We start from the raw sequence: 23,361 nt of genomic DNA, 5'->3' as shown, positions 1-23,361 counted from the left end.
TGGGTGGTTGTGTGCTCACTCAGTAGTGTTTTGCAAAGTAGCACAGGGAAACCTCCACACCTGCCTCCTCTTCCTCTTCCTCTTCCTCTTCATCGCCGCTCTAAGGGAAGAGTATGACGTGTTTCAGCCAGAGACGTTCCACCATGCGGTGGCTGGCCAGCACACCGAGGGCAAGAGCTGTCATGTAGGCAGGCGTCTCCAAGCAGCCAAGCCCAAGGTGGGAGTGGTGACCTCACCAGAGTGGAGGTCTCTCTAGGCCCAACCCAAGCGTCTCCTGTAGTTCCTGTTGCGTCGCGAGCTGTGATCGACTGTCCGGCTGTCCGCCCCCAGCCGCTCACCCCCAACTCACCCCTGTCTCACCCTCCCACTCACCCCACTGCTGGCGGGCCTGGGCGTACGGCACAGGAAGCCCAGGGGAGACTCTGATGTGATCTTTCCCCTAGCTTCCTCTTTTTTCTCCCTGACACAGCGAGGTAATGCGCTGGGGGTCAGGGGGATCTTCTGCAGTGGAGAGCTGCCTGGCTGGATGGATATGGAAGTAAATGCGGGACACTGAAACGGGATTCTGCGCCATCATTTCATATTATTAGTAATCTCTGCATTGGCTCTTGTGGGTCGTTATGTGTTACATAATACTGGTTGTTGCTGCCTGCTCCGAGTGCCTTTGATTAAATTGCTGCAGGCGCAGTTGAACGGAATGCATTTGTGTGTGTTTGCATGTGTCTGAGTGTGTGTGTCTGTGTGTGTGTGTGTGTGTGTGTGTGTGTGTGTGTGTGTGTGTGTGTGTGTGTGTGTGTGTGTTTTATGGCCAGCTTGCTGCAGTACTGGCTGTAGGTGGTAAGCTCTCCCCTGCTCTCTCTGAATTACCTGTCCACATCGATTAGATGGAGATGCTGTGGATGGAATCTCCAATCTTCGTTGCCTTCATAATTAAGAGAAGCTCCCGTCTGGCTTTGAGTGGTGCCTGCTGCTCTCTCTCCTCACGTGCCAAAAGAGACGGGTGGTGTTCAGGGGGGATGCTGGGTGGTGTTGGTGGGGAGGCTGGGTGGTGTTGTGGAGGCTGGGTGGTGTTGGGGGAGGCTGGGTGGTGTTGGTGGGGAGGCTGGGTGGTGTTGTGGAGGCTGGGTGGTGTTGGCGGGAGGAAGGCTGGATGGTGTTGGAGAGGCTGGGTGGTGTTGGAGAGAGGCTGAATTGTGTTGGGGGATGCTGGATGGTGTTTGTAGAGGCTGGGTGGTGTTGGAGAGGAAGGCTGGGTGGTGTTGGAGAGAGGCTGAGTGGTGTTGAAGGATGCTGGATGGTGTTTGGAGAGGCTGGGTGGTGTTGGGTGGAGGCTGTCGTGAATCACTCCCTGCCTGCTCACCCAATTTCAGCCTCCAGCAGTTCTCTGTGCCCCTCTTAGATGTTACACCTCAGAGTCTCTGGCTGAGCAGTGCACCCCAAACCCTGATCTGCGTTAAGACAGAAGAGTCCTCCAGTGACTTAGGAAATTGGCCACCAGACACAAAAAAAAGGTCAGACAGAATTGAAAATGGTCAATTAGCATATAAGTGCGTAATCTAATTTGCCACTAAGTAAAAAACGTAATCCAGTTTTACAGCTCCCTTAGATTTGAGGCTCGAGAGCAAGCATGCAGTGTTAATGTACACCAGCTCTTCGTGGACCTGATGTGAGGATTTTTCCATAGTGCCCTTAATCGGCCTAATCCATGTTCAAACGGCCACTGAGTATGGAGTGAATGTTGGTACTGGGCACTGGATGAGATGAGATGAGAGGAGATGAGATGAGAAGAGACAGCATTTTTGTTCTCAGCAGGGTGTGAGGATCCCTCCCTGCTAATCACTGGCATGTGGTGACCAAGTGAAGATAGCAGGCTGCAGATGCTTCTAGTCATCTCCTGGAGAATTATTCATACTCACTGCCAGTCCACTCCCAGAGACTCTCTCAGTCTCAGTGCTGGTCCACTCCCAGACTCACTCAGACTCAATGCTGGTCCACTCCCAGACTCAGTGCTGGTCCACTCCCAGACTCACTCAGACTCAGTGCTGGTCCACTCCCAGACTCACTCAGACTCAGTACTGGTCCACTCCCAGACTCACTCAGACTCAGTACTGGTCCACTCCCAGACTCACTCAGACTCAGTACTGGTCCACTCCTAGACTCACTCAGCACCTTTAGCACTGAAAATTAAAATAGCTTCGCTGAGTAGCTTTGATGCCTCTCTTCATCACTTAATCCCTTGAGTCACCACACTGAGGCCTTCGTGGGCAATCCCAGACTGCTGGGGCCTGTTCAGTCTGACACCTGTGCACTTGGCCCACTCTGACGACTGCCAGATGTCTCGTCTGCTCTCTCTGGGAGGTACGGTCAACTGGTCCCAGTTCATCCCTCCTGGGTGACAGACCAACCCAGATGAATGCACATAGAGTCAGAGAAAGTGCCCCTGGAGTGGATTTGTTTGGTGACAGGGGAGTATGTGGTGTGTCTCACAGCAGCAGGTGACACGTGCTCCCTGTCTCTCGGGACTGAAGCACACACACACACACACACACACACACACACACACACACATATGCCCCCTTTATCTCCCCTTCACATGCACATACATCTAGGTCAGGAGGAGGTTCGAAACATATGGCTCTTTTCATGTTTGCCTGCCTCTAATCCCCATAATCCATTATTTGTCATGCTCAGAGTGCAGTGTAAGTATTTGAAGTTTAGAAGGAAAAGAGGATCAGGGCAGGTCTGAGATCAGCACCCAGACCCTCCACTGCACACATTATTGGATCGCACAAGTTGAGACTGTTGCCCTGGAACTTCTATTGATTCACCAACCTGTCCATGCCTGACATGTGATCAGATAAGGCTGATGTCCATGTCTGGTCTTGGTCTGTGCTGATATTAGGAGGTGGTATGGCTGTTCTCTTGTTTTACTGCTAAATGTCACTGCTCAGTTTTCCAGGGGCAGAGTTGGTGCTGGTGCAAATCACAAAGTATCTTCGAGGGGTGAGCGGCCAGGAAATTAGTCAAGTTCCCGCATCAGTCCTTTTAAATTAGATATTGATTTAGGCATTTAAAACGTGTAGCTGAAAGGGCCCTGTGTATGCTATAAATGACTATCTGAGGGTATGCTTTAGCATTACCCGAGGTTTGATAGATTCACCTAGCGAAGGGTGTCTGGGACAGGCTGTGGCTCCATTTCGCCTGTGCTGCCTCTGAGAGTCAGAGGTTCCTGCGTGGCCTCGACTGTGTTGACTACTGTCCCCTCCGGCACATGTTCCTGTCAGCAGCTCGGTGTGTGAGCCAGACCTGGGTGTACGGGTCCTGATCCGAGTGTGCAAGTTGCAGCTGTCACCATGGGAGATACGGCCTGCCCCCCATGCTCTGGAACCAGGGGTTTAAAGACAAGTGCAAATATGACTCCATAGCTCAGGTGCTTCTGGCCTGGGCAGCGTCCATTGAGCAAGAAAAGAAGGGCGCCCCCTTCAGGGCCCCGGTGTGTCGTGCAGCCCCAGAGCAAGGGTCAGTCATTGTCACCCACTATCTGTGCCCTTCTCTTTGAGATTCCTGCCCTAACAGATGCATGTCAGATAGAGCTTGGACACATCAGGCTAATTTGCCATCTTACATCTCATAATGGAGTTGAGAGACAGGGGGACTTCACTAGAGCCTTTGGCAGTCTCCCAAGTTGTCCTTGGCCATCTAAAGCAGCACAGGAAGAACTCGGGGGAGAGTTCCCTTAACCTGTTCCACATGTAAACGCTAGTATGTGGTTAGCGAAGTCTCGTGCAGAGAGTCTGTTTGCAGTCACTGCTGCAGTCACAAAGCTGACTGCAAAAGGGCCATAAACATGTTACGCAGAAGCCTTGACTTTGCTAAGGACATGTGATTTTGTTTTGGGGGATAAAGAAACAGCTTAGGCAGCGAATCTTTGCCTCATTCAAAGAGTGACGTTGCCTTTACGACTTATCAGCTGAACGGAGACATGTCCTTTGTTGTTCTGAAAGACTGTGTTACCTCACTCACAAATAAGATGACACAAAAAGAAAGTTGTTCTTTCTCCATGGGAATGAGTGAAGGCAGAGTGCATGCGTTAGGCCGCTCAGCGTGGCCGCTCAGCGTGAAGGGGCCGATGGCCTTTTCTGTTTCTACAAGAACATGGGGACACGATTTGTTTATGATAATAGTATTAAACCATCCAAGGACAGGCTCTCTTTGTAAAGAAGTCTCTATATTTTTTAAATACCGATTCTGAGGTCACTCTGTAGCGTTGAAAAACAAGGCCATGTTTTAAAATAACAAAAACAAACAAAAGAAACTCATCACGTTTCAAAGTACTTATATGTTAGGCACAGGAAAACCCAGACATACCAACCCCACCAACGCTGTCAACTCCACCAACCCCACCAACGCTGTCAACTCCATCAACCCCACTAACGCTGTCAACTCCATCAACGCTGTCAACTCCACCAACCCCACCAACACTGTCAACTCCACCAACTCCACCAACTCCACCAACCCTGCCAACCCCACCAACTCCACCAACTCCACCAACACTGTCAACTCCACCAACACTGTCAACTCCACCAACTCCACCAACCCTGCCAACCCCACCAACTCCACCAACTCCACCAACACTGTCAACTCCACCAACTCCACCAACTCCACCAACCCCACCAACTCCACCAACTCCACCAACTCCACCAACCCCACCAACTCCACCAACCCTGCCAACCCCACCAACTCCACCAACTCCACCAACCCCACCAACTCCACCAACTCCACCAACTCCACCAACACTGTCAACTCCACCAACTCCACCAACCCTGCCAACCCCACCAACTCCACCAACTCCACCAACCCCACCAACCCCACCAACTCCACCAACCCCACCAACTCCACCAACTCCACCAACCCCACCAACTCCACCAACTCCACCAACACTGTGTACATCATGCATGCTGATGTCAGTTTGCCCTGGATTGGCCCCTGATGCAGGGGGAGATCTGCTTCTGCACATTGGAGGTGCAGAAAAAGGCTTTCATGGAACATCTTCTTCCAAACAGCTAAACAGAGAGATATTTTCAATTTGATAATCCAAGCTTCATTAGTTTAGTGGGTAAATTTCATCTTTACTTACTGATTGCATGGGAGAATAATTAAATGAAAGATTCATTAAACAAGCCTGCCGCGTGTGTGTATGTGCGTACATGGGTACATGTGTGTGTGTGTGTGTGTGTGTGTGTGTGTGTGCGTGTGCGTGTGCGCATTCTGCTGGCTCCTACACGGAATAGCTCTGTTGCGGATTCATTGTTCTAATGAAGTTGGCACAGGCCGTTTGATGTCAATGTTGTGACAAATCACTGTCGAGCTCCCACTAACTAAAGCATTTTCAATGCAGGCAATAAAAAGTAAAGTGCATGCCTTCTTGAGCAGACCTCCTGCACATGGCTAAGACTTCTGCTCGAAGAGAACATGCCAGGAATTTAGTTCTCTGAGACCTGTTCCAGACTCTGGTCTGCATAAGGACAACATACAAGAGTTCTTTGACACTCTCTATTGATGTCAACGTCCAAAAGCATAATTGGTCCTATAAATACCACTGTCATTAAAAACGTATATTAGTGCTAACCCAGTCATGTCTGCAGAGAATAATGAGACTGTATTATTGTGATTTGATGGAATGGGGTATTCATGCAGTATTGGTATTACATAAGGAAATAGTCCTTAGACCCACAGCCGGAGGTGGAGTGGACGTGATATATGAAACCATGGCCTGCCATATGCATTCACAATCAAAAGCTTTTCAGCTCCTCTAAGGCACATCACTTCCTGTGACAGAGATTGCATGCTGCGTCGGGGTCCTGTGTCTCGAAGCAGGAGTGGTGGACCTGTCCCATACTGCGTCGGGGTCCTGTGTCTCAGAGCAGGAGTGGTGGACCTGTCCCATACTGCGTCGGGGTCCTGTGTCTCGAAGCAGGAGTGGTGGACCTGTCCCATACTGCGTCGGGGTCCTGTGTCTCAGAGCTGGAGCGGTGGACCTGTCCCCTGCACTGAAATCAAAGCCCCCTTTCTTCATCCTTCGTCTACATTATTCATGCCATTTCCGTCTTTATGCATAGGCTGTCGCATTATGCAAGTTGGCTCTGCGATGTTTTTTTCTGACTGAATATAATTTCACGAGAACCTGCTCTCCTTTCGTGCTTCCACGATCACAATTGTACTGGCATACGTCTGTGACGTTATTTACTGATGCCATTAGGATAGCTTCATTTCCAAACAGGACAAAAATCAACAGGAGGATTAAAACCTCAAAGCTGGACCATGGAAGGGAGTAGGGTGGAAGGAGAAAGACAGAACCTCCATAAGATACCCTGTCCTGATGAGCCTGTGTGTCCTGACAAGCCTGTATCCTGATGAGCTTGCACATCCTGACAAGGGTCCTGAATGTCTGCATTCTAACAAGACCCTGTCCTGATGAGCCTGTGTCCTGACAAGCTTGCGTATCATGACGATACCCGTCCTAAGCTTCTGCATTCTGACAGGACCCTGTCCTGATGAGCCTCTGTGCTGACAAGACCACATCTTGACAAGCATTTGTGTCCTGATGAGACCCCATCCCGATGAGCCTGCATCCTGTTGAGGCCACGTCCTGACGACCTTGTGCCATGACAAAACCTCGCCTTGATGAACTTACGTCCTGTTGAGCCTAAGACCCGCCGACGCCCCATCCGGATGAGACCACGTCCTGGCAAGACCCAGTCCTGACAAACCTGCCATCTCTCTTGGGCCTTATCTAAACGGCCCTGTCACCGGTACGAAGCTACTGGCTTGTTCTGGCTGCTGGCAGGCTCAGCCAAAGGTCTGGAATGAGTCCAAGTGCCTCTGCAATGTTATCGAGCGGCAAAGTGATGGGAAATCCCTCAACCCAGGGTAGAGGTGTGATGTCATTCCCATGGCCTTGCTGATTGGTGGGGCCCAGGTGGGAGCACGAGCCCTAACTGCGTGCCGCTAACAACATGCAGGTGACACAGTGTCTATACTGACTTCTAACTCCTCCATGAATAATGCAATTGGTGTTAGAGGAAGCGTTTGTACTTCCCAAGTGCGAAGACAAATACATTTTAAGTTCCGTTTCATTTTACTTACTTTGTTCAATGATTCATTCTGGGATAAGCTTTGGCAGCAGTGTTGACAACTGATAGACTGAACGGTTGCGTGTTACCATGAGGAAATGTGCACCCTTGCAAAAAGGCCCCTGTTTACAACAGATGTTGAAAAATTCACAACTAACTAGACTTGGATCCTCCACCTGAGAGAATAAGATATTCGTGATACTGTGTGCTTCATATTCGGCGTCAACAGGAGAGCGGTGAGCACTTGTGTCACATGGCTTCACGACATCCTGTGTCACCGCGGAAATGTGTGATCTGGGAATGACATAGGCAGACATGTTTATGTACAAGAGACCACAAGAGCAGAGGCAGGTGAGAAGGGGAGAGAGAGAGGGAGCCGCAGTGTGTGAGAGAAACACTTCAGCGCCTGATGCTGCCATGACAAATGGAAGCATGCAGATAAGAATGTTTAATCAGATGGAAATGGGAAAATGCCTTCTTGGTAAGAGTGGGCTGGGGAAAGACGATTTTGCATATGTCTGTGTATAACAGTTGTCCGACCAGTTTAGTAGTGAAGCACGTAGAAATGTGTGTCATTCGTGCATTTACAGTGATGTAGCTATGCATGCTGTCAAATGACATGAGAAAGAGGTGGAAATCAGAGGGATATAACATCTCTCACGTCATGTATTCAGAGGGGTATAACATCTCTCATGTCGTGGATTCAGAGGGGTATAACATCTCTCACGTTGTGGATTCAGAGGGGTATAACATCTCTCACGTCATGGATTCAGAGGGGTATAACATCTCTCACGTCATGGATTCAGAGGGGTATAACATCTCTCACGTCGTGGATTCAGAGGGGTATAACATCTCTCATGTCGTGGATTCAGAGGGGTATAACATCTCTCATGTCGTGGATTCAGAGGGGTATCACGTCATGGATCGGCAGTGATTTCAGGTGATCTGTGGATCATGACCATTCGCACAGGCGGGAACACTGTTGCGCATTAGAGCACAGTGAAAACGACTCAGCTGAACGGCACTCGGCCAGAAGGGCTGAGAAATATACAGGATTCATTTAATGAATGGATCTGGGTGCCTTCCAGCCAGGCTCGCTCAGGCGCCCTGTGGCCGCGGCCGTAACGGCTGTGGCCAGCGGCGAGAGCGCCTCATCAATCTCTCCCAGCGCATCGATTGGCGTTTCATTGGGCGACGGCAGTGGAGCGCTGTCTCGGACCGGCGCGGCAGGAGCCCCCACCCCCCCGTCTGGGTGATGCCTCCGTCAGCCGCCCGTCTAACGAGGAGGGCCCGGTGAATGTGCACGCAAACCGCTCCGCCGGGAGGAGAGGAGCAGCGCAGGGGCGCCGGGGAACTGTGCTGTCAACAACCAAACAGAGAATTCTGTGATTTGGAGAGGGAGGAGGCCTGCTGTTCTGTGGCACCCATGAAAGAGGAGTGGAGGATCCCTGTCTACGCCGCCGCTGCTGTGTCGAGCATCATCGTTCCTTTGTTAAAAATAAAAACAAAACAAACCAGAACAATGATTTGACGTCTCTACATACGTTTTGAAAGGTTGCATGCACTTTGTTGCTAAGGCACATGAAATGCGCTCTGGATTTCCGCTTAGGGAAACAGAATTGATCTGGTTCAATGATGTGAGGTCATTAGTGAATCATATTACCCTAAAGGATGCACTTCCATATCATTCCACTAAAGCTCAGCTATGCAGGCTTAATTGATGGTTGCTGATTGCTTATCCACCTTTTGAGTAGCTGAAAAATCATGTTCATTGTGGCACAATCCACTTTAAGTGATGTGAATGATTCGAAAGAGACGAAGTAGCATAATGAACTGACTGCTGCCAGCAATTATGGTTTATTAAGTCAAGAAAAAGCACTGATAAATATAACTGTGTCAGGAATGCGAAAGGTATCATGCACGGATTTTGTTCAGCATGTACCAAAATGGGACATAAGGACGTCCAGCCATTTATTGGAGCTCTAGGTGTCATTGGCCCATCTTTATCACCCACTGTCTAAGCCACGCCCAGTCTGTCTCCACGCCCAGTCTGTCTCCACGCCCAGTCTGTCTCCACCTCCAGTCTGTCTCCACCTCCAGTCTGTCTCCACCTGTAGTGGCTTTTCCACAGTTAGTTCCTGACCACGGGACCACTGCTTGCTGGATGGTTTTGGGCAACAGGATGATATATGACACAAATATCATAACGCAGTATCATAACGCAGCAATGAAAGAAACAAAGAATCATATCAATTCTGCTGCGCTTCATAAACGTGACAACAAAGACCCTATAATCAGGGTTGGGTTGTTAAAGTATACATATATCAGCTTTACATCATTAGGATGTTAAAGTATACACATATCAGCTTTACATAATTAGATTGTTAAAGAACACAAATATCAGCTTTACATAATTAGAATGCAAAAGTGGTATTCTTCCGATCCAGTTACAGAAAAAAGGCAGTAACTGCATTACTGGTACATAATAATTTTGTGATGATTATTAGCAGGAGTACATCACTAGGTTCACATATTATAACCAACCCCTCCCCTCCCCAACCACCCACCCAGCCCTTTTTTAAACGTTTCTGGAGTCAATGGTAACAATCACTGCTGTCGCACGGCAACAGCATCAGCATCACACTCAAATGCAGCCTGAGTGTATTTAAAGGTTTAAAACATGTACCATGTGTTCTGCTCCTACCCAGTCCTCAGCATTAACAGCTCTGGGGATTGTAATCAGGGCATCTGTTTAGTATATTAACGAGATGTGTTTAACCTTAACACTGTATTGGTTCAATGTTAACCTGAGAGTTGTTTTACTTGGAAATTTGTTACATTTTAGACATTTTAGATAATAAAAGTAAAAATAATCCTAATAAAATTCTTTTATTTCATAACTAGTTAGCAATAAATTAGGCTACTGGAGTTCAAGCAGTCAGTCACTGATGCTGACTTTTTCTGGTTATCAGATCGTTATCAGATGATAAAGAATATTTAACACTAGTTACAATGTGGCTGGAGTGAAGAATGCAGACTGTGATTCACTGTTCAAGATACGCCCCCTGTTCAGCTGAGCTCTACACAATACTATCTACACAGTAGATCTTCAGCAAAAATTGAAAAATAATGAATCCATGACATTCTTTCAAAAATGATGTGTCATATCGAACAACTGTGCTATCACCAATGCCAAAACCTTCCATAGCTGTCTGGGGAGGTTACACTGGCGGAGGCTCCCAGTTTGACAGAAGTGTAAGTCTGGCCACTCTGCAGTAAAACATGTGGACTATTTGCACACATCTGCTGAGACTGCAGGGTGAAAACCTCACCAAGGACTGGCAGACCACTGTTCGCAAACACTGGTAGTTAAAACATTAAAATAATACAAAAATTATAGAAAGTAGTCAGATTATGTTACTTTAATAATAATTTGAGAGACACATTTTAATAGGTACTCAGTAAGCTGTAACAGAATTCATTTTAAAGGAAGCTATTCCCTAGTCCCTTGTAATCTCAGTCCTTTGGCTTCCTGTATTCACCAGCATTTGATTTTAAATTTGATTATTGTAGACACTTGCCTACAATAATAACAGTAATGATGATGATGGAACTGTATATATGAATGTCTGTCAGAAATCCCTAAGGACACTGTACTTGAACACAGAAGCAAAACTGCCTGTCTTCCTCCAAATCTGAAAGCACTCATTTCAGCCCACACCATATCTCACACGCTTCAAGCGTCTAGTACAGATCGACTCCAACTGCTGCCTCTCAAGAGACAGGGAAGACATGCCTCCAGACTCTTTTCTGGACTAGCACCCAGATGATGGAACACCACTATCTGTCTGTTCACTGAAGACTCTTACTGTTTTCAAACATAGACTAAAGACCCACCTTGTCAAACAGTACCTGGATCCAAACACGCTATGACTTCTGGTTATTTAAGTTCACCTAATAGTAAGTTTTGTTGGTTAATTTTGTCAGCAATTGGTTATTATCAGATCAGTTTAATATTTGCAGTCAACGTTGCTCTATCTGATGCTCAAGTGCATAACTAGTTCCTCTAAGTCCTTCTAATGAATCAGCTGTGGCATGAGCCGTCAATAGCCAGACGTAGACTAATGCGACCGCTGCAAACAAGCAGCTAGTGAATCTTTCCACTATTGAACGTTCTCCAAGTAAACAGGTGAAACCTACAGCATGAGGGCCGCATGCAATTACTCCCTTATTGATTTAGCAATTCTATCACACTTGGGCATTTTGGGCTTTTTAAGAGGAATGCCGTGGTTTAGAGCAGTAACATGCTTTACATTACTGCTTGCCTGCCCCTTGGAAACAAGAGCAAAAATGATCTTCCCTTCAGCTCTTTGTAGCTGTGGGGTAATCATGCTATGGATTTTCCAAAATGGCCAGTGCTGTTTTCCAGATGGAGTCGGTGCTGTCGGCCGTACCTGCGTCTGCTGTGGGCAGGGCCCAGGGAAGGGACACCCCAAAGCCAGCATCCTGAAACATTTTCCACTGACCCTGACACGACCGTATGATTATCATTTCAAAAGCACCTTTTACGGTGCCCTCTGACTCCAAGAAGTGCTCTTCTCGAATGGGAATGGTTGTGGTAGCACATATTGCTGAATAACATGCTCTGGAGGTATACAAAAAAGAAAGAGAGAGAGGGAGGGAGGGAGGGAGAGAGAGAGAGAGAGAGAAGTGCTAAAGGAAGCAGAACTGAATGACTTCTCAAGAGCACGGAAGTGTGGTTGCGTGTGATTACTGGTGCTCCAGTCAGCCGTTTAGCCGTACGGGCTCTGCACACTCTGACTGATACGCGCTCACGGGCTCACAGGCTTGGAGGGGGTGCTTAATGAGCGCACAGCGGATGAGAATCGGCACCGGGAAATTGATTTCCCACCTTCATTAATGGGGGGATATTTAAATGGCTGTGAGTGTAAGCGGGGCGGGGTGGGGGAGTGGGGGGGGTGCCTTCCCTCTTCCCTCCCGGCTCTCAGCCAGCCGCGGGCTTGCAGGTGAGTGCTCGTTCGGATGGCCACGATTCGGTAAAAAGCATCGAGTTCTCTAGAACATTCTGGAACACTCCAGAACACTGGAACATTCTGGAACACTCTAGAACACTCTGGAACATTCTGGAACACCTTGCTCTGCAGTGCTTTGGCCCCTGCCTGGCCTTCTGTGTGGTTGGAGTGTGAACCTGGCCCTCTCCCTGCCAGCTGCTCCCATCACGCTGCAACACTACACCTCCGCTAAAACTGACCCTGCACTGAGCCCAATTTCACTTTGGAGTGGTTCTCGAGGAGCTATTCACGCTGGTCGCCTGCGACGACTACTATGACAACGGTGGCGGCGAGCTGTGAAACTCGCCGTCACGCCGCGGGCTTCCTGATTAACGTGCTCAATTTGTGCGGCACATTTGTTTGGTTTACAGATCTGGCGAGCGTCCTGCCGTTCACTCTGCCTGTCTGACAGTCATGGAAAACATTTAGCGGGCATTAGCGTGCACTCGCCGTCGTGAGCCCCCGGCCTCTGCTGGGCAACCAGCATTAATGGCTGCACCACATCATCTCTTTAGCAGCAGAACAGTTTGCTGGAAGGCTGCCACACAAATTCTATCGTTTGTATTTTAGCACTTTCCCCAAGGAAAGTCCCTGGTAATGCGAGCTTGATCTGTGACGATGAACACACAGGCTCCAATGACGTGAACGACAGGTTGTTTAATGCTTCATGCAGCTTTTGTGGTAAATTTTAGGGAAATTCATTGTGCTCAGAAATGTTCGCTCAGAAGCTGATAGCATAAAACATCAGTGACAGCTCCTCCCACATGAAGGTGTCCAAGTGACCAAATCCATACAGAATGAAGAGTCAGACTGGCTATCTACTGAATTACCTCAGATAAATTAGAGGACAGCAGTAATAACAGTAATGATGAAAACGCTTATCTCTGTCTGCTCCTGACCGGCATGCTGTGTTCTCTCCAGGCCTGTACCTGTCATTCTAAACCAGAGATTATCAGCGTGAGCTAATAAAGGTGAGACAGGAGCGACCCATACACTCACGCCACAGTTTCTGATTCTGGCAAGGGTTGTCCTTCAGGACGCAAGCACAGGAGGAAATCTCTGGTGTGAAACACAACAGCTGCCTGATTGGAAAAATCCTTAGGATTTGATTCAAGATGGAGGTGGAGAGAATCTTTTACCACCTTATAGCCACGGGGCCAGAGTTAACTGTGTTGAGAGCCGTCAAGTCATGCTAATAGTGGAAATATGAGAATTCTCACACATGCACACACATATCTAGGAGTTTTTTATATGTTACATATACAGTTACAAGCTAGCAAGAATGTATGAAAGATAAACTGAGAGAAACATGAGAATTCTGAGTAGACTAAGGCCTCATGAGAAAGCAGGGTAGTTATGTTACTGTAATTTTGTTTTCTTTTTTCTGATGGCTGAACTTCTCACCTTTTGGCCTGGAACATAGATTTGGGAGAATTTATTTTCAGTGCCCTCTAAATGCACAGAAATACATTTTTAATCAAGAGCAAATTGAACTTCAAGGTTTGTTACAGAATAAAAATAGATATGCAATTCTATACAAAACATTTAATTAAATTTTCATGCTATTTTTCTCTTGGTAGGCAATGTCTGAGTTCAGTGGTTAATGTACTAGCTAACACATTTTATGTATGTGGTGTCACCGATTGTCACACTACCACATTCCTTAAAAGAGCAACACAATCAAGGCTTCAGTACGAGGCACGCAGGTCGTGCTTGTTGTATTACCAGCTGCTCACCCGCACTCGGTATCTGACAGCCTGCTCAGCTACGAGCTGCTGAAAGTACATACAGCCTCCATTAGCTGTGGTGAGGCTCTTCCTAGCTTCCTGTGCTCAAGGGAGGGGGAAAAAGAGCAAAACTATCCCAGATAGTTTGTGGTGAATCCAGCACGTTTTGGCGGGGCGCTGTGTGCTAGAGACATGGCTTGAGCAGTGGGGACCAGGTTTGCACCTCTTCCCTCCCTACATATTCAGTACATTCACTAATAACTGCCTGTGTCGCTCAAGAAGTCCTGCGCAGATCGAGGACCAAAGTTATTACGGCTCTTTTCAGAGCGGCATAAGCGACGTGTTGTGACAGCGATCCCAGAGAGGAGGCCGGGACAGTGCATTCATTTCGCTCTCGTGTTGTGGGATCCGAGGGCATTCTCTGGAACGCATCGCCGTCCAAACATGGCACTCGCCCACCAGACAGCAGAAAAAGAGCTGATGAATGAATGATTTAGTCCAAGCAGAGTACTCCACAATGGGATAGAGATAAAGAACAACTCTCAGAGTGAAGCTTTGTCGCATTTTGCAACACCCTGTCCTTTCTGGAGATGTCTCTGACTTCTCCATCACCCACCTGCTCCTTTAGGGCGCCTGTAGCAAAACAGCATGATTCCTTTCAGGGTGAAAGATGACCTCTTACAAAAGCATGCTGTGTGCTCTCACAGGTTAGAACTTAAGCGCACAGGATTTACATGCTGTAACATATGTGGCAATGTTCGTAACGGTCAGGTGAAGACGGGAAATAACTCAGTAACACGGAATGGATTATCTGAGTCTGTAGATGTATATATTACCGGGCGATCAGACGTGTGCTGCTGCTGCCATGTTCCCATGAAAATACGTTCCAGTGGCAAAAATAACACCGGCTGTTGTGTGCAAGTAGGATTCAGGTTTGGAAAGGATCCTAGCTCACAAGAACCCCGCTGTGCCCCAAAAACACTTAATAAACACTAAGATGATTTCCCACTGAAGCAACAATCACAGGTTTCACAATTTAAAATGTACAGTAAATGGTAAATTAAGCCTGTCTGGCCTTTCCTGAACCTTTTCTTCTTAAAGAAAGAGGTTTGAAAACATTTGGAAACAGAACATAATAACATACAATACAACATACAATAATTATATTTACCTTAAACGAATGGTGCACTTCTATATTTTTGTTTAATCAGTAGCATTAAAAGAGCTGCTATTGTGGGTTTAACGTATGCATTTGTAAAAACGTGGGTCAACAGCTACAAGAATCAATAGAATTTTACCTTCACTCATGGATATGGTATACACGAGACGAAACTGCAATCCTAAACAAGCCTTTAAACTCAAGGTAAAGAAGAAAAGAGTCATTTCACAGAAGTAATAGGAAGTCTGGGCCGAAGGTTACTTGCTGTTTCTGTGTGACACCTCAGATCATGTGGCCAACCATCTGACAAGAAACAAGCCAGAAACAAGCCTGCTACATTCACTACAGCTGTATTTGCACATGGATTGTGTATTATTCTATATTCAAATTCAGTTAAACATTTTCTAGGGTTTTATTGCTAAGTTTGATATAGATGAGAAGCAAGCAGGCATTATAGGGACTGGCACTGGGATTTTACATTTCTCATGATAAGAATCTCCTATAACAGCAATGTACTTCATAAAATCAAATATTCCTCCCTTCTTCTCTCTCTCTCTTACACACACTCCTTCATTCTCTCATTCTCTTCATACTTTTATTAGCTGTCTGTACTGTTTAATGCTAATGACATTTCCATGCAAAACACCAACGACCTGGTGAGTAACCTTTGCACTGGTGAGCAAAGCTTGTGGTTGTATGATTTGGTAACATGTTGTTAATTAACAGGGGGAGAGTCTGGTGAGGAAGAAACATTTTTTAGAAGGTGGCAAATCACAGGACGGACAAGTTGTCCATTGCAGCATATGGACATGCGTCCTCTGTAATGCATCACCATTATCCTGATTCGACATCAAAGCCCCAAAGACCAATTAAGCAGTGCAGAGCCTGGTGCTTGGCGATACTGGTGTGTGTGACACATGCTCCCCCTCCACCTGGCCAATTGCTCATGGTAGTTATTGGGGCTGCTATTAGAGGCCATGACCATCATGCAGAGGTGTAGACCACTCTCATTCTCCATAATAATCACTTACCTCAGGCAGATGGATGAGAATAACGGTGAGACAAAGCGTGATGCATAATAAACTGGACTGTCCATGAGACAGCGTGTCACATCGATCAAATTCCCTGCTTGCAGTCTATTCTTATGTCGTGTAAAAAAAAACAAATCTCAGACCTTTCTTTAAAAAAAATCTTTTTTGTTATGCTGATTGCTAAGCCATATAGAACATGGTGTTTAATGGCTTTGAGTGACTAGCTCTTACAGTGGAGAAAGAAAAACTGTGTATGCCAAATGAAATGAACATGCATTAATTAAACTGGATTTGAGTGGAGCGAGTTCCAACCATTCAACCCACCACTCACTTGCAAACATGGACATTCAACACAGCTGTTCGAGGTTGATGGTAGATTTCATACTTTCGCTATTTTTAGGGAAAGCGTTGTTGGGGTTGTTGTGTTTTTCTGAGGCTGTTTGCAGGACCAGCAGTGTGAGCTCTCTCTCTCTCTCTCTCTAGCTCTCTCTTTCTCTCTCAGTGTGTGTGTGAAAGTGTGTGTCTGTGTATGTCTCTGTCTGTGACTCTCTGTGTCTCTCTGGGGGAAGCTAAGCAGTGTGGCTCCTTGCTTCTGTACCTCCAGGTCGGCTGGAGAGACTGACTCACTCAGTTGTGAAATCGAGTTTACAGAGATTTCCTCTGTTTTACCCCTCTGCCTCCAAGTGCTGCCAGACTGCAGCGCTCACAAATAAATAAACAAGTGACGGTTCTGGAGCCGACCGCGCCTCCCAATGAAACCGCCTTCCGTCTACCGCGAGATGACCCCCACGGTGCCAAGGCCACGTTACCGTGCCCACTGTCAAAAACATGGTACTGCCATTTTCCTCTGTTTCCTCCCTGGTCTAAGCAATGCAGACTGTAGCGTCCAACTTTGCTTTGCTATTGAGCTGTATGGAAGTGCTTCTTTGGTCCAGCCCCCTGGTGATGTGGTGCTCTTCAACAGAGAACATATCCTGATGTGGGTTCAAATGTCAGGGTGCACCTGCATGGAGCATCATGGGAATGTTCAGAAATGCCCCGGGTGGAAGTGGCAGGGGTGGTCACCAAGGGCAGGGTCTGTGGGCGTGGCCTGTGGGCCACTCCTTAGGGGCGGGGCTGCACCACAGCCTGCTGCTCCGCCTACGGGGCTCGTCAGCCTTGAGCTTTTGTGCCTGCTTGCTCTCTGAATTCAACTACCTTAGCATTTCATTACTGTTACTACAAACCTCATGCTCAGGGTGCTTTTAGTGATACATGGGATTTTTTATTGTTTGTTTAAAAGCATGTATTTTGTAAAGGTTTAAGAGCTTAACCATTTAAGGGGTTGCGCACTGAAGATGCCAGGTGGATGATCAGACAGTTTTTGTCTGATTATTCATAATGGGTGTGTTTCTTAAAAAATGGATTTTAAATTACTTCATAGTATTTCTGCAAAATTTGAAAGGCCAGACAAATGTGTTATCAGCCAAATAATTTCATTCATTTGCCATTTGCTAAACGTCTCTGGTGGTATTGTCTTGTTTGCAATTGCTCAGAAACTCTGTACAATAATTAGTATCCTTCCTTTGTTTTCTAGGGCTTTGAAGTTTCCCATATAAAAGCCAGACTATCCATTGCTACACGCTGGATTTCCCAGTCAGCAGATGAGCAGCGCTAAAGCCCCACTGACATTGTTGTGGGTTTCCATTGTTTGCACTTGTCAAGTTCTTCTGGTGTACACACAGAGTGATGGAGCTACACTCGTAGCCTCCTGTCAGGAAACTCTGAACAAACTGTTTCTTTCAAGCCCTTAGAATCTGAAACAAGGAAATGAACAGAATTGCAGAACACAAGAATTTCATTGCTTTATGATTCTACTCTATTCTATTACATCTGAGTTAAAAACAGCGATCACTTGGATTTCAGCAAATCTTCTAAAGTACAAATTACATTTTTATTTTCTGCTTGTTTTCCTGCTAGTGTGAAACCTGCTAATGATCTTAAATGAACAAGCGTAATCGATGTTGTTTCGTATAGCTGGTGTCAACGCAAGCTACCCTCATTTCTGACCGTTTTCCTTTGTTTAATGAATTGGAAGTTGACTTTTTTATGACATGATATGTTATAATGAGGGCTAACTCTAAAATATCAAGGTTTAGAGAACTGGAGACTGGTGGAGATTTCTGACAGTATGTTATAGAAACACGTTCCTGAATGGGCCATGGGCACAATAGCTGAGGCAGTGAAGCACTTTTATATAATCTAGAATTCTAATCTGGGAATTGTGTCAGACTTGGAAATGTGCTTATTTTACAGTCTACAGCTGTGAGAAAACCTTTGCAAAACCTTTGGAATTATATGAATTTCTGGATGAATATAAATGGTCTTATATAGCATATACACAAAACATTTTAGTAATTATATCTTTATCGAACAAATGGTTTAGGGATAGTAAGTAAACCTGCTACCTGCTAGGTGTTGGTTTGGTATGTGGCTATATGAATGGGTATAATTCTCTCTCTCTCTCTCTCTCTCTCTCTCTTACACACACACATACACACACACACACACACACACACACACACACACACACACACACACACACACACACACACACACACGTTTGATTAGCTGCTCTTATCTAGTGTGATCTGAAGCAGGCCATTTAAGTAAGACATCCCAAAATATGCATGTACTATATAAACAGAGAAAATAGACCTAGATCTCTCTTAATAACTGCTCAAGACTCAACAGACACTACACACAGCACTGGGCTGAGGTCACTGCCAAGAAAGGAGGAACCACTGGTTACTAAAAAGAGGTATTAACATACCTTCTCATCAGTGATTTTGATTGTTGAAGATAGTGTTTCATTATTCGGTTCTCAGGGTAGAGAACACATGTGTGTTAGGTACTAGATAAAAGTGTACTGAAAACTATACAGAAGTGTACTGGATAAACAGAGATGTTTGGGATAATAGACACAGTTATGAGATGTTTGGTAGATGAGCATGTACTGGATACCAGATAAATGTGTACCCGACACGACATACAGGTGTGGTAGACACAAGATGGAGGTGTGTTTGATAGATAGATGTGAACTGGGTACTAAATAAAGGTGTACTGGTACTAGATAGAGGTGTGTTGGTACTAGATAGAGGTGTACTGGTACTAGATAGAGATGTACTGGGTACTAGATAGAGGTGTAAAGAACCCTAGATAGACATGCTGGACACTAGATAGAGGTGTTGAACATTAGAGATTTGCTGGATAATTGAGAGAAGTGTTCTAGAGACTAGATAGAGGTGTGTTGGTATTGTCAAGGAGCACATAAAAAAACAATAAAAACAAAAATATTCTGTATTATGATGCTGTAAAGTTTAGTTATCATTATTACTTTTAAGTCATTAAGTTCATAACATAATTTAGTAGCCCATTCACACCGACATCTTCATCATTCCAAATAGTTAATCAAAGTTGCATATAAGCACTGACACAGGTCTTCGCCTCTTTAATCCTGCCTAATCTAAGTATAAGATTAGCAACCTTACCAGCAATTCATCATTTACATGAGGGTAGCTCTCATGGAAGAGTCACTGTTAACAGACTGTTGTTTGTATGTAGGACAAGGCACATGACCAGTAAACATTTTCCCCTCTTGAAGGACACACTCCTCAGAGGAAAGAGCAAGGTTCAGATTAACGTGCACTGGGTGACATTCATGCAGTTTCAAAAAAGACGTGTTTCTCAACACGTGCGCTGGAAAGTGAGGTTTTTTTTTCTTTTCTTTAGTAGTGTTGAAAGGGAAGCAGACCATAGCGCGAGACCATAGCGCGAGGCTATTTTTGTCTGCCGCTTCCATGCGTGCCCCTGCTGAGCAGAGAGAGTCAATCGGAGCGGAGCAGAGCACAGACACGCGCGGGAGGGCGAGGGAGTGTGGCGGCACCCGTGGTCAGGAGATCGGCGAAGTGCTCCTCAGGACCTTACGGAGCTTGTAACTCGTCGTCAGACGCCTCACATGCTTACATCACATGTAGATCGGAGGCTTGACACGGCTTTGTCAGATCTGTGAGCGCGAGAACAGTAGGCGTGGCAAAGGGTGGGAGAGAATAAAAGGATGGAGCTTTGACAGCGATCCTGAGATTAGGGAACCCATACTTACGTGCGCAGTGGCGGTCTTCTGGCTCCTCGACGCTACCGCTGGGCACCTTTAGATCAGCCCGCACATGCATAGTGGAATTGTTTTTATATATAGCCCACAGGGGGAGTTTCTTAATTAATTAAACTCCAATCCCTGCGAAAGCAGGCGAGTCGAGAGCTAGCCATGTGCTCCCTCCCCTCGTTTAGCGTCTACAGGACATAGCCTCAGGGCCCCCTCGCTCCCGTCAGGTCTGGAGCAGCGGAGGGGGCGAAGAGGCAAACCAGGCCAGGGCAGCTGCGTGATCGACCCTGCCAAGGACGCGGCGCTTCCCAGGCCCACGCGCTGCCGTTAAATGGGTCATTGAGCAGCTAAATGGAGTCATTATAACGAGTAATTAAAAGAATAGCGCCCAAACCTCCGAAGCGCTCCTCCGCCCGCCTCTGGGTTCCGCTGCGCCAGGGGCTGCAGAACGTGGCACTAGCCGCCAGCTGCCATAGGCACTTTCACTATCACTCCTTTCACCGGAATGCAAATCGCATGGTTCCCAGCTAATTAAACTGCATTAATCGAGGCGTTTGCACTTATTGAAATTCTGACTGGGCCTTGTTTTTTTTCTTTTTTTACTTGGGAAACAAATTTGTTGTGGGAATCCGACATCTAAAGGAACTTGTTGGTCGTGTAAGACTGTTGTTGGTGATAAGCACGTGCAATCAGTAACACCAGTTTGGCAAATAGCCATGCATTCTCATTGCCTACCTCAAATGAATGGAGGCATTTCTGGTGAGAACTACATCACTTTCATAATTTTGCAAAGAGAGTTGAGTGTATTTGCCTCTCAAATTGAAGAAATAAATGACTTTCTAAAAATGTCTCCAATACACCAACACACTCTTTCAGTTTTTCACAAAGGTTCAATGAGCATCTCTTAGCCACGTCCCTTTTTTCTCTGCTGAAACTGATCCCAGTACAGACTGAGAGCAGCACTCCACACAGGATCAACAAGATGTGAACAGCATCACTGCGAGAGAGAAAGCCACACAGTGTAACATCGTTCAGATACATCTGCATATTGAAAGCTTCATATTTCCGAAAGGACATATTTTTGTGTCATTTTGCATTTAGTTTCAAAATGGATGTTCTGTTCTATAGGACACTTTCATGGATTACTGGGTATAACTTTAGATAGAAAGAGCCAGTCACTCCAGACAAGATTTAATGTAATTCCTGCATAATTCCTGCATGTCAGGATATTATTCACCAGAATGTCATAGCTGGTTTATAGCCTGCAAACGGTTGTTTGGGTGCTCGTTTCAGTTGGGTTATAGAGCTAGCAGTTCAAGCCTCTTTACCTCGCCCATGCAATGCTGTTGGAGGAATAACACTTTAGGTGAGAACAGTGAAAAGGTGCAGCGTGAGATGCACCACTTATACCAATCAGGTGGTGCAGAGAGTTAAGTGGGGCCTAATTAGTGGGCCTAGCTTGCCAAACGCAGGCGGAGCTCAGACCTGTTAATTAAAGCACAGGCCGAATTAGCATCGGGTCGATGGCCGAGAGGTAAGAATGGCTGGCGTGTGTGAGAGGCTGCGCTGTGACAGGAGACGCTTGCTGGGCCACCCAGTTCTGCTTGGGCTGCATTGATCCTCTGCCACAGGCTGTGTTAAAGATAGAGCATGAGTGTACAGACAGGCATAATTACCATACAGTGTGTGGGATGGGAACGGGAGCAAACAGGAGAGGAGGAAGACTGGAGCAGCTTCAGCTGATCCCGTATGTACTGTAGGCCCTCTGCGAAGGCCTGGCTCTTCTTCAGGGCCTCTGTGCCGGAGGGTGGGTGTGTATGTGTGTGTGGGGGTGTTGTGTTGGAAGAGTGTGTGTGTGTGTGTGTGTGTGTGTGTGTGTGGCGGTGGCTGACAGGAGTGGCCTCTGACAGAACTCCAAGCTGCTACAGCGTTGAAGCACTTTGCTCAAGGGCTGTAGAGCTGGTCCTTGTGTTTTTCTCAGCAAGCCATGTTTATTCTTGCACTTTCAGAAAAGCTGTTTTTTTTTTCAATTATAAATGCTAGAAAGTGTGTGCAGATTTCAGAAATGTTCCACAGATTGAAAGTGGTGATAAGAATGAACTTCTTAGTGTTCACTTATTTGTATAGCTTGTAATATCATCTTTTGAGTGATGAATATTAATTTTAATGACAGGAACTGCAAGATATAAATAGACACTATTCATATTCATGAATGAAACTCATTGCATCCTAGTAGATCTGTAGATCTGTAGATCACATTGACATTCAAGTCTTTCCACCATGCAAACAGGAAATAAGCCATAAAATAATGAGGAATTGAGTAGCTTCGCTGTGAAAGCATTCTGCTCAGCTAATTAACGTCTTCTTTTGTTTTCTTGCATTACCACATGGAAACTTAAAGAGCATCAACTAGGTCAAAGGCAGATCGCGCTAATGAATAGCCATTTGTCTTGTTTTTTTCCAAACCGCATGGGAGATAAACAAACCTAACCCCCGGGGTCTCTGTGTTTCTCAGGGGAGGAAGAGAGAGGCCCCAGCTGCTGACGAAGGAGCTCAGAGATGTGCGTTCTCACTGGAGACTTTAACCTGACCAGCCAAGGTAAGTCCTGCATCACACCCTCCTTGACCCTGAGCAGCAAAGCACCTGTCTTCTTCCTGACTGTATCGACTGTGCCGTGTGTGCGGGCCGTGCACTATGAGACCTTTATAAGACCACACAGAGCAATGGCTGCCTCACTAGGGTACTAGAGGCATAAGTGCAGATGAGAAGCACTGTCTTTACTGACCAGAGTCTGACAAATATAGCCTACAAGGAACACACAGGCATGTGTGGGCAGTGATGTCAGTAACGCGTTACTTAGTAACGCGTTACTCTAATCTTACCACTTTTTTCGGTAACGAGTAATATAACGCGCTACTATTTCTAGTCCAGTAATCAGATTAAAGTTACTTATCCAAATAACTGTGCGTTACTATTTATATTTTCCCTAGTAAAATATATATTTTTGCTTTCTTCTTGGCTCAGTTCTACTTTTGCGTCTGACCGTAGCGCTCGACTCCGCACGGCGCGCGACCCTGTGAGAGCGCGAGCACGTTTT

The 23,361-nt window shown here is 46.3% G+C and overlaps 1 protein-coding gene across 3 annotated transcripts in view; it reads left to right on the top strand.

Annotated features, from left to right (window-relative positions):
* The window catches only part of elfn1a (extracellular leucine-rich repeat and fibronectin type III domain containing 1a), a 72,222-nt gene that overhangs the window by 17,672 nt on the left and 31,189 nt on the right, over positions 1-23,361 (top strand). For 2 of the 3 annotated variants that reach the window (XM_077009218.1, XM_077009220.1), the window contains exon 2: positions 22,779-22,862. The gene's annotated coding sequence lies outside the window, so the exon portion shown is untranslated. Of the gene's footprint in view, positions 1-21,828; positions 22,011-22,778; positions 22,863-23,361 lie in introns of those variants that run through there. The other variant, XM_077009219.1, reaches the window with a different exon arrangement.

This window comes from Brachyhypopomus gauderio, chromosome 6, assembly GCF_052324685.1.
Source record: "Brachyhypopomus gauderio isolate BG-103 chromosome 6, BGAUD_0.2, whole genome shotgun sequence".
Taxonomy (NCBI): Eukaryota; Metazoa; Chordata; class Actinopteri; order Gymnotiformes; family Hypopomidae; genus Brachyhypopomus; species Brachyhypopomus gauderio.
This window is presented reverse-complemented; position numbering and strand designations above follow the sequence as displayed.